The sequence below is a fragment of the Schistocerca nitens genome, chromosome 8, assembly GCF_023898315.1.
Source record: "Schistocerca nitens isolate TAMUIC-IGC-003100 chromosome 8, iqSchNite1.1, whole genome shotgun sequence".
NCBI classification, from domain to species: Eukaryota; Metazoa; Arthropoda; class Insecta; order Orthoptera; family Acrididae; genus Schistocerca; species Schistocerca nitens.
The window spans coordinates 265,266,306-265,276,671 of record NC_064621.1 but is presented as its reverse complement, the minus strand read 5'-3'; the positions used below and the strand labels follow the sequence as shown (position 1 = coordinate 265,276,671).

Genomic DNA, 10,366 nt, shown 5'->3' with positions numbered 1-10,366 from the left:
TTTAACAAACATGTATTGGCCAGTGCCCAAAAAAAATTTGTAAAATTTTTTTGTAGGGAGCATGGGGGCTATGTAAGTAGGCTGTTTAGGTTTTTTTATTGGTAACGCCACCTCTGTATAAAAAAATCACTGGCTGTGCTGTGTGCAGTCTGTGGCTGCTTTGCATTGTTGTAATACTCAACCATTGTAGTGTTAGGCAGCTGGCTGTGAACAGCGCATAGCGTTGCGCAGTTGGAGGTGAGCCGCCAGCAGTGGTGGATGTGGGGAGAGAGATGGCGGAGTTTTGAAATTTGTCATGAACTGCTGTATATATTATGACTATTGAGGTAAATACATTGTTTGTTCTCTATCAAAATCTTTCATTTGCTAACTATGCCTATCAGTAGTTAGTGCCTTCAGTACTTTGAATCTTTTATTTAGCTGGCAGTAGTGGCGGTCGCTGTATTGCAGTAGCTTGAGTAGCGAAGATTTTTGTGAGGTAAGTGATTTGTGAAATGCATAGGTTAATGTTAGTCAGGGCCCATTCTTTTGTAGGGATTATTGAAAGTCAGATTGCGTTGCGCTAACAAAATATTGTGTTCCCAGAATGAGATTTTCACTCTGCAGCGGAGTGTGCGCTGATATGAAACTTCCTGGCAGATTAAAACTGTGTGCGCCGACCGAGACTCGAACTCGGGACCTTTGCCTTTCGCGGGCAAGTGCTCTACCAACTGAGCTACCGAAGCACGACTCACGCCCGGTGCTCACAGCTTTACTTCTGCCAGTACCTCGTCTCCTACCTTCCAAACTTTACAGAAGATCTCCTGCGAACCTTGCAGAACTAGCACTCCTGAAAGAAAGGATATTGCGGAGACATGGCTTAGCCACAGCCTGGGGGATGTTTCCAGAATGAGATTTTCACTCTGCAGCGGAGTGTGCGCTGATATGAAACTTCCTGGCAGATTAAAACTGTGTGCGCCGACCGAGACTCGAACTCGGGACCTTTGCCTTTCGCGGGCAAGTGCTCTACCAACTGAGCTACCGAAGCACGACTCACGCCCGGTGCTCACAGCTTAACTTCTGCCCCAGGCTGTGGCTAAGCCATGTCTCCGCAATATCCTTTCTTTCAGGAGTGCTAGTTCTGCAAGGTTCGCAGGAGAGCTTCTGTAAAGTTTGGAAGGTAGGAGACGAGGTACTGGCAGAAGTTAAGCTGTGAGCACCGGGCGTGAGTCGTGCTTCGGTAGCTCAGTTGGTAGAGCACTTGCCCGCGAAAGGCAAAGGTCCCGAGTTCGAGTCTCGGTCGGCGCACACAGTTTTAATCTGCCAGGAAGTTTCAAAATATTGTGTGTCAGTTTAAGCACAGTCCCGTATAATTTTTTCAAAGGGGACGTTTCAATAGTTCGGACAAGAAGAGAATAGAAGCCTTTGAAATGTGGTGCTACAGAAGAATGCTGAAGATTGGATGGGTAGACCACGTAACTAATGAGGAAGTATTGAATAGGATTGGGGATAAGAGGAGTTTGTGGCACAACTTATCAAGAAGAAGGGATCGGTTGGTAGGACATGTTCTGAGACATCGACGGATCACCAAATTAGTATTGGAGGGCAGCGTGGAGGGTAAAAATCGTAGAGGGAGACCAAGAGATGAATGCACTAAGCAGATTCAGAAGGATGTAGGATGCAGTAGGTACTGGGAGATGTGGAGCTTGCACTGGATAGAGTATAATAGAGAGCTGCAACAAAACCAGTCTCAGGACTGAAGATCACAACAACAACAGTAGAAAAATGTGAAATAATATGCAAATGATGCTTAGGTCCAATAGTGTTAATTAAAAGTTAATGCAGTTCAAATTATTCGTGATTATATGTTGTTTTTTAAATAAAATATTACGGAGTTTTTGAGCGTGCGCCTCTGCGTGCGATATGTCTCGAAGTTTGACTTGTAAATATCAGTTGTTTCGCTGTTACTCACTCGCATCGCATCCGCTTGTTACCGACGTCAATAGCAAAGAAAGAAGAAATCTTGAAACATGGTATGCGTCCCCATTTTGCAAATTTTTATAATTTTTTTTAAAGGCCCCTCTTGCTAACGTCTACCAGAAAGTACTCAGAAAATGATATCAGCGTTCTAAATGTACTGATTTTTCGCGTGGCCGGAGCTCCTCCTCGTAACTGATATGCGCAGGTTCGACTTTCAGATATAATGCTCGCAGTAACTACCACGTCTTTTTATTGCTTGATATTGCATTGCATATGCATTTTTAAGCGTTTTTCATGCGTATTTGTATGCATATTTTAAGGTTTTTATGATGCATATAATCCGGCCTCTACTCATCACCTTATGGCGAAATTTCAAGATTTTTCTCCTGCCGTCCAACTTATATCTGCGGTGTGCCCCCTCCGCCTGGCTCCGCAGGGCTGAATACAGAAATGTAGCAGGCGCGCTGATGTTAAGTTTCTCACTCTTCTTGTTTCTGCTAGTTCTCATTACTTTCGTTTTTCTTCGTTTACACTCAGTCCATATTCTGAAATCATTAGACTGTTCATTCCATTCAGCAAATCAAGTAATTCTTCTTCATTTTCGCTCAGGATAGCAATGTCATCTGAGAATGTTAACACTGATATCCTTTCACCTTGATTTTCCATCTCCCTGTTGAGCTTTTCCTTTGTTTCCGTCATTTCTTCTACGACGTATAGATTAAACAACAGGGTCGAAAGACTACATGCTTGTCTTACATATTTTTTAATCTCCCACTTCGTTCTTGGTTTCCCGTCTTATTATTCCCTCTTACTTCTTGTACACGTTGTATAAGGAGTAAAAAATCCTGGGTATATATGTGCAAATTTTTCGGATTTCCTGCTCGAGACCAACCTGCGTAGAGTTGGCCGTGAGAGAAGCAGGAGCCTTTGAGGTTGACACTGGAGTTTTTAAAAGTATGTCCTTGAATTTCCTTAACTGTGAAACTGTAGGCTAATTTTATTGGAAATGACAGTCTTTTAAATTGGAATGGCAGTTCAGTAGAGATCGGTGGTATTCTGAGGATAATAGTGTGTGTCCTTTGTATTTTCCAGTCATAAGTTCAGCTTCGATGAATTGAGATTTCAGAGTAGATTAATCGGAGATCCAATTTTAAGTAGAATGCAATGTAATGGTATTCCTCGTACCTGGAAAGAGATTAGAAATTCTGTGGGGAAGTACACACTTTCTTCAACGTTTACCATCCTGTCGATTGATTTGTGTATTCTCTCTTCACAGAGAATTTTCCCTGTAATATTAAAGTTGATGTAGTTAAAAATATTATTTTTAATTTCCAGGCCGGCCAGTGTGGCCGAGTGGTTCTAGCCACTTCAGTCTGATACCGCACGACCGCTACGGTCGCAGGTTCGAATCCTGCCTCGGGCATGGATGTGTGTGATATCCTTAGGTTAGTTAGGTTTAAGTAGTTCTAAGTTCTAGGGGACTGATAACCTCAGATGTTGAGTCCCATAGTGCTCAGAGCCCTTTTTTTAATTTCCAGAACTGCCGTTTGAAATAGCCAGTTGGGACTGGTATAGTTGTCAATAATGTTTGGATAAATTTGGTCGATGAGCTCGTTTTCAGCAGCGGCCACATCGCAGAAATCAATGTTGAATTTAATGAGGCCTGTCGCCTTGTCAGTAGGATATGTGCCTTTCTACTTTGTAAAAGTTGTTGAGCAAAATGTGCTATTGTTTCGTCTTTCCATATTTCAACTGTTACATTTCTTTGTTAGTCGCAGTATTTATGTATGTGACCAGAGATGTGATTTTTTTAAGCATGCTTCGATCTCATCTGTTGGTATTGACTTGGGGGTAACTGGAAATGTTTGTCCAAAATTTCCTAGAGCTCGTCTCATCATTTGAGAGTTTTCTCGCAAGTCTTGTAATATTCTGTCCATGCCTTCGAGTGGTTGTTATGTGCCATTGTGCATTCGTCCGAGAAGATAATTTTAGCTTGCTTTAGAATTTCACCATTCCCAGATGCTCTTGCGATTTAACATACCGGCAATGGTTCTTCGGCTACATTCAACGGAAGTTGAACAGCGGAATGGACAGTTTGTCCTTTCATACGTGTGTCTGCAATGTGGCTGATACCACTGCTAGTGCGATGTATTGTTTAGAACGTATTTCTGCCAGCAATAGATTTATTAAAAATGTTTTCTCGATGCAGCCTGGTGCGTCCAGGTAAATAATTCCGGCAGTGTTGTTGTCGATCCGGTCCACGATAACGTCGTAAATTTCTTTTGATTATCATTGAAGAGTGGTTTGTTGTGAGCAATGTAGTCAAGTAGTTCGTTGATGTTATACCTTTGTCTACTTTGTAATTTCAAAATTTAGCACACTTATTTTGTGGTTCTTGCATCCTAAATTGTACTGAGGTTTGGTTGTTTATCGCTAAACATTTATCTTCTAGGCGAATGAATGTTTCATTGAAGATGTCGGAGTTGAATTCGATAGGAAGTTCAGGGGGTGCTTGTCGGATATGGAAAAGTACGTACACACTATCTTTGAAGGAGTCCCATAGCTGTTATGGATTCAATAGGTTAAATGTTGTTATAATTATGTCGAATAAGTCTCTCATTTGTCCAGCTGAGGCTGTGAGTGAGGGTTCTTGTATCGTTGAAAAAACAAACATAATGTCTGCAGGGATACCGCAGTCACTTTTTATACACTGTTACTTTTAATACGTGACACAGCATGTGAATGTTGCTGAGTGTGGATGGGTTACTCCTGGAACCAGAATTGCAGATCTGAAGACGGTTCTAGAGGAACCGAAACCGGTCATGTGAATAAACATGTTTGTAATCAAGACGGATTACAAGTACCAGCTTCTTATATCGATGGATGCCAGTGGTTCTGGTTTGCCAGTAGCCCTAAGCATTGGCATGCTTCTCGGTACGTCTAGCATAGGTAACTGACAACAGTCTTGAGATCTATGAAAATTTTTGGTCCCCATATTTCGTGAGGCAACATCAGCAGATAGAAACATTCGGCGTTGTTCGGATGTATGGTGTATACTTGGCCTAGTGCGCCAGTTTTCATGATTGCTGGCTAACCTTCTGTTGGAATTCCTTGTTTTCGCCGTTGAAAGGTTTTTCTTCTTGTGCTCCACTCATAATAGGTAGGGACGTTGACATACAGTAAAGGTTTAGCAAATGGATCCGTTTTGGCACGGTTGGTGAAAAGCTGTTAACGCTGTGTTCTGAGGTGGTTCGCTTGCAGTTTTTCTGGCGATATCTTTTGCGAAGTAAACACTGTTCATTCTCCAAATGTATTGCGATATGTTGCACAGTTTATTTGACGGATTTCACTGAATTGCAGTGTTCTACGTTTATGTGTGCTTGGAACACTTTGCACATATTGTACACTACTCGTCTTCTGCTATAGCTGATCCCTCTTTTTCACACGATTCAGAACATTTTGCACCATTTTACACTGCCGAACGCTTTTTTTCCAAGTCGACAATTCCTATGGTTATATCTTGATTTTTCCTTAGGCTTGCTTCTGATATCAACCACAAGGTCAAAATTTACTCTCAGTTGCCTTTACATTTTCTAAAGCCGAACTGATCGTCGTCTAAGAGCTGAACAATTTTCTTTTCCATTCTTTTGTATATCATTCTTCTCAACAACTTGGGAACATGAGCTGTTAAATTGACTGTTCCATAATTCTCTCACTTGGCGGCTTTTCCAAATCTTGGGAATTGTGTGGATGATGTTTTCTTTCCAAAAGTCTGATAGTATCTTGGGAATTGGTGGATGATGTTTTCTCCAAAAGTCTGCTGGTATATCTTGAGTCTGGCAAATTCTACGCACCAACGTTAATAATCGTCGAAGGACGAATTAAAATTAAAAATATCTGGCATATTTGTTATGTCTTGCTAGTGTGGCCGCCAGTATACTGGGCAAACACAGCGCTGAATCACGCAGTGCTACTGCGAACAAATTAAATGCTTACGTCTGAGGGATAAAGATAAATCAGCAGTGGCAGAATAAGAAAACGTTGTGTCGAGCTAGTGGCTTTCAGGAGAGCGTCATCAAAGAATTGAGATAAGTAATTTGTAATAGTAAAGCCAAGATAGCTCGACGTTTATTTCATGATCAGTTTCGGCAGTAACCAGTTGTCATCTTCAGAATCTCAGACCTTCCAGAAATATAGCTACACATCAGTCTCGTCAACATACTGAGAACATACTGCAATTATAGTAATGCAGCTCCACACTGGTTTCTATGTTATTACATTTTTGAGAGAGCCTAGAATTTGAAGAAGACAGCTAGTTATTGTCAAAATTTTTATGAAATAAACTATTTGACATCAAACGAACTTGGCTTCTAATATTACAGATTGCAACATTAGATCGCCCAGATAACATGCGTAATGCTGCATGATAATAATCTCGTCAACAGGGACAGTATGCGTTAAGTTTTCATGGGAGCCTGCAGCAGCAGCTATACGCCGAGACCGTACCCAGCTGATGACGCATTGAGTGTCTGGGCAAGCCTTGAAGGCGCCGCAAGTCTATACGACGGTCCACCGGCTTCGCCTCCCCCCCCCCCCCCGCCATCATCAAACCACGTGACATACGGCGGCCGCCCAGGGTGCAACAAGAAAGTAATAATGTATGGTACAAATTGCAGGACACATTTCTCACACATAGGCGAAGAAATTATGTTATGTGAACATTTTACAACTCCTTTTTTTTTTTTTTTGTTACCTTGTAACAACTTATTTTCTCCAATTCATTATTCAATGGAAACACACAAGAACAGAACGTTAGAGTTACGGAGAACATGTACTCTTGGTGACCTCTGGTTATGTTGTGCACCGGCTGTGTTTTGCTCTAAATGTCCCTGTTGTCATGAGACGTACGCCATTGCTTGTTTAAGGGTAACATTAACTGTTCCAGCTATCAGTACTACCGTGGCAAGCACACGGGTTACTGCGAAGAGTTAGTCACAGACTTAGCTCGTGCAATGGTGGTGTAACAAATGCAGAGATAGCAGACGCTCATTCGATGTACTGATTACGTTACGGCAATGGCGCTCGCTCTCAACTTTTGTACCGGGAGAGATTTCCAGGATAAAGGTGCCCCGGCAGGAACATGTTTGAAGCCATTTATCGTCAACTTAGGGAACATGAGTAAGCCTGAAACTCGAGACTAGAGGATGCCTAGAAGGACAAGGACGGCAATTCATCATGCAGTTGACGACAACCCCAGTGTCAGTACCAGACAGGTAGCTAAAGTTGACTACATGACCGTCTGGCGACTGTTACACGAGGACCAGCTGTATCCATACCATTTACAGCGTTTCCAATCATTACCAGCAGCGAATTTTACTGCATGGGTGCTCTTCTGCGAATGGTTTATTCAACAGTGTGCCAACCCTAATTTTAGTATGAGGATGCTGTTCACAAATGAGGTGTCAGCGACATCAGATTGCAAATTTTCACAATCGGCATGCATGGGCATAAGCCAGTCCTCACCCGACAGCTGAAGCGAGTCATCAACAAAGATTGTCTGTCAATGATTGGGCCGGCTTTGTTGGTGACTGTCCGTTAGGGTCTCACTTTCTCCCGCCCAGATTGAACGGACAAAGCTAGCATAATTCCGTAGAGAATGGTCTATTCGATCTGTTAGCAAATGTGCTTCATACACCATGGGGAACGTCCTCATTTTAGACTAAACGTCCGTTTGCTTCTAAGTAACAGATTCAGTGACAGATAGATAGGTAGCGATGGACCATGATGGGAGCATTAGCCCACTCACCCGTAACTTTCTTGCAGCCTCATATAAATAGTGCCGAAGTCCACGACCAACGTTTTCTCATCGGTGCAGGGACATAAGTAAAAGTTCCCTGGTAGGTTGGCAATTACAACTCTTGTGTTCTGCCTTGATGCAGTGGATCACAGCTACAGCTAGTCGCATGCTCTGATTTCGCAGTAGAAATGTGAACAGACGATAGTAATCTGTAGCAAAACAGAGAGGGAATACGCAGGATGCTAGTTGCACCGAACGTCGATACTTGTTTCCATCCGGCTGCAAAAGTTAATTAATTCTCAGACAATTAGCGCCCATACCCTGCCGTGTTATTCCGCTGTGTGTGGCATCGCTGATGGCGACAAATGATTGATAGTTCTCTGAACAAGTGAGACTCAGAATTGCTAATGACAATAAACTAAACTCTGTATATAACTGTGTAGGACAGTAATCGAACGGTATTTGAAGTTGTGTAGCGAGCAGTAGTTTCTTACGCCGCAGTGAGTGTTGAGTGTGAGGCTAAGGGTAGAGTTAGATTAGTCATTATAGAACTATGTTAATTTAACTTTCATGTCGCGGCCACTGGATTACGTGAGTGGTATCATTATGAAGATTTCATTGTGTAACGGATCGACTAATCGCAGACGGCAATGACAGCGAGTGGACCGCAGCGAGCGAGGCAACGTCGGGTCTGCAGCGACTGCAGGGAGCCGTAACGACTGTAGATGACGTCGAGACGTCATCGCCGAGGCCAGGGGATACATGAGCCCTGCAACGGACTTCTGACGTCACACTAGTGGGCTTGTCCGCCAAGCTTCGTAAAAGCACGGCTCCATAAAGGGCCCACGGAAAGCCAATATTTAACTAAAAAGGTACTCATCAAAGGTATGAATCGACGACTTGCATGTATTTAAACACGCACTCCAGAGTTACTAAACTCGTCTGAAATAGCTAATCGCTCCACGCAGATGACGATTGCAGACACTTGTAAGACCTGCAGCGTCACGTTCTGTGACATTTGCACATTTTCCTGTCTTCCTTGTGGGTCTCTGTCATCGCGCATCCAACTGCAACGACACCCTCGCTATGATAGTGCGCAGATAGCAACATATTAAAGTCAATATTATGCTTTGCATGGCATAGTTTAACGCGTGCAGCAGATGACAAAAGCAACTGCATGAACTAAGAATTGTCAAAGTATACAATGTAATACTGGCTATACTTGGAAGTATTTGTATAAACTCTCTAAACTGTTTTTAAATTGTCAGAAACTGCAAGTGAAGTAGAAAGAAAGCATCTTCTTAAAAACAGAGAAGGAGTATAGCCTAACTGTGGCAGTAATGAGTCTTCAAGTAAGCTACAAGATGCAAATAATAAAGCTACAAGATGCAAATAATAAAGCTACTAGATGCAAATAATAAAGATTTAAATAATGATGAAAATATAAATTCTGTTATAAATGACTACTCTGGAAATGGAGATACTGTTGCAGCAGATCACAATTATGTGATCGATTATCGTAACGAGGAATGAGACACAGAATCTGACGTCGACATTTCAAATGAGCAGACAGAAGACTTGTGCAAGTTGAGTCATGGTCATGTATCAGCTGGCGCTTTGCCAAATGGCGGTAATGTTTAAGAAACTAATGTTGTGCGTAAAAACAATAGTTTCCAACAGAATTACTAATGTCAGAAATGAAGTCACTAATGCAAACATTTGGAACTGGTATCCAAAACAATTTAAAAGCAGGGAACAGATAATCTAATCGAGGGCTAAAATAAACTAATCAAAAGTTGAAAACTGAGCTGAAGGAATCTAAAGAAGATATCAAGGTATCTGGGCCAAAAATAAATATCTTTATCAAGGAAAACTTAACTTTGTGTTCTGCCTTACAGCAGGTCTTGTTATGGGGGAAGCCTCGTCAGAGAGGTCCACCACATGAGAATTTAGGGAAGTGATTCCACTGGTGGTTTCCCGTTGCATTCCACAGATGATGATGAAATGATAATGAGGACAACACAACACCCAGTCCTGAGTGGAGAAAATCTCCGACACAGCCGGGAATCGAACCCGGACCCCTTGGCGTGACAGACTGCCATGCTGACCACTCAGCTATCGGGGCGGAGTTATCAAGGAGATCCATAAATAAAAGAAAAAAATAATTAAAAGTGCAAACAAACATCAAGATAAAATAGAGGATAGGTTGGACGAAGAAATAAAGGTCTGTAAGGGGAGTAATGGCACACATGAAAAGGATATTCAGTGATGAAAAGAGAAATTTGTTAAAATTGATAATATGCAAACGTAAGCTATTAAAGCATGTCAGAAAAGACACGAACAACAATGTGCATATTTAGAGACTATTGTGAATAATCAATGTAAACAAAACAGTAAAATTCCTCATGCAGAAACCAAATGCACAGACAACGCGAGGGTAATTTATAGTGAACTGAAAGAAATCTCCCTGCCACAGAGGAAGTAGGTAATAACATTAATTATATAGAAGGGGATATCAAGGACTAGAAACATGGTACGAACAAGGGAAGTTTAAAGTCTGTATTCGTGTAGATGATCCTGCAGGTTATTTGAGTGAACAGAAATTCCGTC

At 42.0% G+C, this 10,366-nt stretch overlaps 3 non-coding genes across 3 annotated transcripts; 1 reads left to right on the top strand and 2 right to left on the bottom strand.

The window, feature by feature from the left end:
• Positions 1 to 651: 651 nt before the first annotated feature.
• Trnas-cga (transfer RNA serine (anticodon CGA)) lies at positions 652 to 725 on the bottom strand. The gene has a single exon. It is a non-coding gene; the product is annotated as a tRNA-Ser (tRNA).
• A 228-nt stretch (positions 726 to 953) lies between these two features.
• On the bottom strand, positions 954 to 1,027 carry Trnas-cga (transfer RNA serine (anticodon CGA)). Its single transcript has one exon. It is a non-coding gene; the product is annotated as a tRNA-Ser (tRNA).
• Positions 1,028 to 1,213: 186 nt separating this feature from the next.
• Trnas-cga (transfer RNA serine (anticodon CGA)) lies at positions 1,214 to 1,287 on the top strand. The gene has a single exon. It is a non-coding gene; the product is annotated as a tRNA-Ser (tRNA).
• The last annotated feature ends 9,079 nt before the right edge of the window (positions 1,288 to 10,366 follow it).